This window comes from Psammomys obesus, unplaced genomic scaffold (genome assembly GCF_907164565.1).
Source record: "Psammomys obesus unplaced genomic scaffold, mPsaObe1.curated_primary_1811, whole genome shotgun sequence".
Classification (NCBI taxonomy): domain Eukaryota; kingdom Metazoa; phylum Chordata; class Mammalia; order Rodentia; family Muridae; genus Psammomys; species Psammomys obesus.
This window is the reverse complement of record NW_026596095.1, coordinates 8,030,151-8,036,693: the sequence shown is the minus strand read 5'-3', so window position 1 is coordinate 8,036,693 and position 6,543 is coordinate 8,030,151. Positions and strand designations below refer to the sequence as shown.

Sequence of the window (6,543 nt, the reverse complement as noted above, 5' to 3'; positions counted from 1 at the left end):
AAAGATAATTTCCAAAAATCCAAGATGAAAATATTGCATGGCACAATGTGATTCCCTGGTCCCCATTCCCATTGTTATAGAAACACAAATACTAAACTCTGGTTGAAGTCAAGGGACGTGACTTTATCCAAATGGAGGATAAAGTAGAAATGCACTGGACAGAAGGATTGGCACGGGAGAGAGTCAGTTATCATTATACTCCATGGCCAGAGGCTACAATATAACAGATAGGAAATTTACACCAGGAGAGCAGGAATGACTAGGTGACTTCAGAATACAGATGCAAATCAAAGAACTGCCTAAAGCAGTTGAAAATCTGTCCTTGTTGGTAGTGGGACTGGAGAACAAAAGCAGGAAAGCATTGCGTGGTAGGTTGTATGCACGAGAGAAACTTGCATGCACACATAAATTGTGGTGCCCTCCCATCATCTGGCTTCACAAACAATTACTGGGAGGTAATGTTTCATGAATACTTCATTCTTATGTAGAGTGCAGACCTTATGACTAGATGACTAATATGCCCTGTTAAGTTAGAGAAAGCCAATTGCTCTGAATAAGATTTAAAAATTAATCTCACCCTGAGCCATTGATTGATATGTTAAGGACAATAAAGAGCAGATACACCTTTCTTATCTTCCAGATAGGTTTGCATGCGACCCACTGTAGACCCCTCCTTTCTTTTAGAAGATTTGTTTACACTAGAATACGAAGTTCTGCCTTCTGCTCCAGAGGGAAGAGGTGGGTGAACACATGCCACTTTAAGTGTCAAGCCTTACAGTTCCTGTCTACAGTGCAAAAGCAAACATCTGCATGTCACAGAGTTGCCTTGTGGGGCAGTGGGCAACCAAGAACTCCTCAGTGTAGCTCTTCATGGTTCCTCAACAGCCCGAGCTTTAAAAGTCTTGGTCTTCAACTTGATGCTATACGGAAGTAGTGAACCCCTAAACAGTGTGTTATGATTGGAGCTTCTCCAGTCGTTGACAACATGGCCATGAGGGAAGCAGGGGAGCTCTTCGTCCCCTCTTCCTCCCATCTGTTTTACTTTCTGAGCAGAAGTTGAGGATGCTTGGCCTGCCACGCACTTCTACCATTCTATACTACATCACTGGTCTGAATGCTGGGCTCCATGCTTCAAGGACTGACCCTCTGTCAAGAAACCTTCTCTCTTTGTCAAGAGGTTATCTCGAGTACTCAGCAGAATGGGGAAAAGATGGCTGACACCTATGATAAGGGTGTGAATATTAGCATTTCTATATTGTAGAGATAAAGATAGAATTAAGCTATAGTAGACTAATTTATCTTACTGCATAATTCAATAATGTTTTATTTTTATAGTAAAGGAATTTTTAATGAGAATTTTATACTTTTATACAATAAAACATGGTCACATCCACCACCTATTTCCTCCTCTCTGATTCTTCCAACATGGACCTCTCCTGACTGTATGTCTTGTGGTTTTGCTTTTATTTTTTTATAATGCACTAAGTCAAATTTGTGTTGTTCATACTTTTATGGATACAGGGTCATCCACTGGAAAAAGAAAAAATCTACCTGTGGCCACACGTTGGGAGGAAAAACAAAAAGCTTCCTTCTTCAGGAGTTATCAATGACCAATGGAGATGAAATCTAGAAGATTCCTAGAGTTTTTGCTGGCTTGATCTCAGGCAAGTCCCTCCTAAGAGACAGCGTTTCATAGCGTTCCTTCCCACCCCTATCGCTTACCTTCATTCTGCCTCTGAGGCCATGCTCCCTATAATAAGCTAATTCTTGTAGCTTGCCAGCAAGATAGCATGTAAGATCCTCTGTACTTCTGTAGCATGTGAATGCCTTGTCTTCTAAATAGTAACTAGGAAGATCTAAATTTAAATGAAATGATTTATAACTTGCATCTATGATATGGACAATTTTTGAAAAAAATATAAAGTCACACAATACAACATTGCTGATAATGACATAAGAGAACAAATACCCTGTTTTCTCTCATTTTATTCAGATTACAATGAGCTGCTTTGATTGCTGTTATTATCTTATAAAGTGATTTTATAATATTAAAATGTGCACACCCTATGATTTTAGTCTTTGGGGGATACTAAAACATAATTTCTCAAACAGAATAATTTATAGATAATAGGAATTTATTTTTCAAAGTTCTGAAGGATTGGGAAGTCCGCGATCAAGGTGCTGGTAGGTTCAGTGCAGTGCAGTGAAGTGAAGTGGCAAAGACCAGTCCTTACCTTCAAGGTGGGTCCTTGAATGACATCTCACCTGATAGTATTAACAAAAAGGCCTGGCTGATTCTCCACAAGCATTTTGTAAGGCCAGTAAATCCAATCATGAGGAGGAGGGCCATGGCTTCTTGAAGGCATGTCTTAAGCTATGCTAGGTCAAAGAATTTAATGGCCATAATTTCAAGATGGCTACTGCATCACTGACCCCATGTATACAGCTTTGTGTAGCCCATCCCCCTAGAAAGAAGATGAGATTATGACTAGGAAATATTTTACTCCTGTGATTATGAAACACGGTAAAAGATGAAACAGATTTCAGAAGTAATCACTGCCCTTCATCTACAGATTTTTAGTTCACGGAAAAGGAGAATATTTGGGTGAATCAAATTTAATCAGACAAATTAGGAAATAGAACTGGAAAACCAGTCCTTTTCTGGAAAATAAACAAACTTATAATAATAATAATAATAATAATAATAATAATAATAATAATAATAACTGAACACACAGGCTACAAGCTTCCTAGAACTTAGTCGTAGGACCAGTATGCTGCCAATCATCGAAGTGTATATACCAAGGCAGGTATATACATGGTGTCTTCAATGGAAGCAGTAGTTAGTGTAGTGATTTCTCAAACTTGAAATGTTTCCTCCCTTCTAAAGGGAGACTATGGCTGGTGAGCTGCCTGTGAGCCCTGCCCTTCCTCCAGAGTTTCAGCTCCGGTGAGCCATCAGCCAGGCTTAGGCGGCCTTTTTTTGGTAATGCATTTTCACTTGAGAAACCCTGATCCAGTAAATAGCCCTTCACCCATATTCCTGTGTGTAACCCTAACAAATTTGTTGGTTCACCAAATTAGGCGTTGATGGGACTGTTAATTTGGGTCTGTCATCAGTTTCCTATGTGAAACCGCATGGTTGTTTGTTCATATTTCCGTCAGAAAAAAGGACACAACAGTAGCTGACAATCCAGATCATAGCTCCAGTCAGTCTAGCAACATTAGGTAAGAACTATGTTGGTATGTTCAGTGTCCTTCTTCACGGTGATAATCAAGAAGTAGTGTAGAGTAGGGGTGGCCACTTGTTTTGATTTGGTGGTTACAGGGCTGGAGAGCGAACTCAGAGCCTTGTGCATATTAGGAAAAGTTCTATCCTTTGAGTTAGACCTCATGTATTAATGCTTGAGAGAACTCTTTCATTGATTAGCATGGTTATTGGATGGCCTAAGTTTTCTCAGAGTTTCATAAGCTAGAAGAAAGCACAAGCCTTCAGAAATTGCAGCCTACCAAAAGCTAACTTCTCAGAACATTTCTTTAGTAAATGACAGAACTACAAGCTGTGGAGAGTAGAGCCTGTGAAGAGCCAGCCACCGCGATGACAGCTATATTCTTGCCAGAGTATCTAGATTATTTTCTGGAAAGAACTCCTTAGTAAAATGCAGTGTGGAGAGCGCCGGAAGGGGGATATACTGTCTTGCGAGATGCTCACTGGATGGCGACGGTCACCAGCTTAGCAAGCACCCCCTCTTCTCAGTAATCCATCTTCGCTATAAAACAGTAATTCTGCAGGTAGTGAATGCTCACCATTCCAGACTCACACTAGGGATAACTCCACTGACAATGATATGTGAATGAACAACTGAAAACCACATGCATCTTTCCTATAGAAAAGGGGCAGATTCTGTTGTCACTCACTTCTGCTCTTGACCTTTCTCCATCATTCCTGTCTCAGGGCGCAAACAGGAATTCTACAGGAACAAGAACCACCCCTAAGCATGAAGAAGACAGGCGCACAGTGTGCTAGAGGGAGTTGGGTATTAAGGGAAGAACTTGGCAGGAGATGTCATCTCAGAACTCTCACATCGTCTGGAGTGACTATCTGAACCTACTATTCCTCCCTGACAAAAACAAGATGCCTATTTGTATCTAACCATGCAATAATGCTCTTGTTCATAAGGCCAGAGGAACACAGAACCAAAATATGTGGGTTCTTTGAAAATGTCTTATATTTACATTTAGACAACAGATACGTCAAAACATTTTATCGTACATAATAAGTATAACCTTGCGTGCCCATTTGAAAACTAGTAATAATACAGCAATAAAGATGTGAGAGACAAAGAAGAATTGTGATGGCTGACCTAGATGGTCAACCTGATGGCTTTAGAATCACCCGGGAAAGACATCTGGGCATAACGGTGAGAGATTGTCTAGACTGGGTTAACTGAGATGGAAAGACCCATCCTGAATGTGTGTGGTATCCTTCCATGTTCTGGGGTCCCCAGCTGCATAAAGGAAAGAAAGGGATGAAGTGTTCATCACTCTCTGCTTCTGGGCTGTGAACACTTTGTGTCCAGCCACCTCATGCTCCTGCCACCACAACTTCCACGCCATTGTGGGCTGTATCCACGCTGGAACTCCAGTCAGAATCAACATTTCTTTCTCTTAAGTTGCCTTTGCCAATTATTTTGTTACATCAAAGACAAGGGTAATGAATGAATGAATGAGAGAAAAAAAAATAACTTGGTCCTCAAACTTATTTCTAAATAGGCACTTTTAAAACAACACAAAAACATATGATATATGATTAATGTGTCAGATAACACTTGTTTGAAAAATTCAATTTTATTTTAATAAAAACTTTTACAACTGCCGGTCTTTTTTCTTCCAATGTACGCAATTAGTGAAATCAAATTATAAAAATGATCATTATGGAAACAAATTTGTTTCATCTTGCTATTGGTTCACCCATGAGTCTACTCACCAGAAAGTATTACCTTTATATAAGTAATATATCCCTATTATATTGACCTAATATATCCCAAGCTCTCCACTAGCCTCTGAGGATTCAAAGACAAATTAATACCATTCTTGCATCTCAGTAGTGTGTGACAAACAATTACTTACAATCTAATGTATGTAAGATTCTCTGTTACTACAATTTAAAGAAAATCTCAAACAACCAGAGCCTATGGTCACTATTGTAAAACATCAACAGTGATCTATGCACTGGCCGGCCAATGGGGAGGCTGGATATTCAATTAGATCACTCAATATAACAGAACTGAAAAATCTGAAGGAAGCTGGACATGGGTTTGATGGTATAGGACTTTAATCAAGAGGCAGAGGGAGTCCGATCTATTAGTTACAGGCCAGCCTGGTGTGCAGAGTGAGTTCTAGGACAGCCAGCGCTACACAGAGAAACCCTGTGTCTCAAAAAATTAATAAATAAAACAAATCAAAACAAAAATAAAGAAAGAAAAACTGGAGGGCAAACATGAAATTAAATATTTATACACTCGCCCCTGACAACGGGCAACGAGACACCTTGTTGGTGGTGGTGTTCATATACCAGACAGGGGCAGAGCAGGTGGCTGTCCTAAGTTCATCCTAGCTTGATGCCTGACTTGCTGGACAAAGCTGTCTTATGCCTAGGGCTCATAAAATCAAATCTGGGCAGCTCAGTGCAAGCGGAGGAAGACAGACAGAGGACTAAAGACCTCCATGTCATCCCCAGACCTGGCATCCAGCACATGGCACAGGCGAGCTACCGAACCTGCTTGTCACCATGCCACAGAACACCGTTACAGATGTCACCCATAGGCCCAACAGCAGTGTGGCCAACCTGCAGGAGGAGCCACCACAATGTGCAAGTATGTGGTGGTCAGATGGGAGAGAAGGAGAAGTGGAACAGTTTGAGCATAATGAGGAGAGTTAGAGCTGGAGACTGGAGGGTGGAGAGGACTAGGCTGTTATGAGTGGCCAGGCCATCACCTGGGGTCATGGGGGTCATGGTGAGGTCCCAGCCTGAGCTGACACTGAGGGCCATGTGTGAGTCCTCTGTGGCTATGGAGAGGGAGGGGTAGCTGTGATATCTGTGCCTCATATTACCATCAGAGAAAGCTGGAATGTCCCTGGTCAGGGCCAAGGGATCACGTGGGATGTCCAGTGGCTATGCATAACTGGCCCTACTCCTCACTGATGTGGCACTCTGGACAGCTGTCCGCATCTCTCCCCAGCAGCACTCAGCAGAGCGGGCCTTGCACCTCACTCAGACGGCACAGCGGAGCTGGCCCTGGTGGCTGGGTGTGCAAGTGAGGCAGCCCCCTAGGATGAAAGTGTGGGAGAACTGTGCCCTCTGCTTATCTGCTTTGAATCGGAGGGATATATGGATGATGCCTTGTACTCCTAGCCCCTCACCATCTGCGAAAGCACGGAGAGCTGGCTCCTGGGTCATGAGAACAGGAGAGTTGTCGCTGTCCCTCACTGGCTGGAGTACTGGAGAGATCAGACCCTGCATCTTGCTTAAGCAGCACGGTA

The 6,543-nt window shown here is 42.1% G+C and overlaps 1 non-coding gene across 1 annotated transcript; it reads left to right on the top strand.

Moving 5' to 3' along the window:
• The first annotated feature begins 5,523 nt into the window (after positions 1–5,523).
• LOC129692093 (small nucleolar RNA SNORA48) lies at positions 5,524–5,667 on the top strand. Its single transcript, XR_008722622.1, has one exon. It is a non-coding gene; the product is annotated as a small nucleolar RNA SNORA48 (small nucleolar RNA).
• The last annotated feature ends 876 nt before the right edge of the window (positions 5,668–6,543 follow it).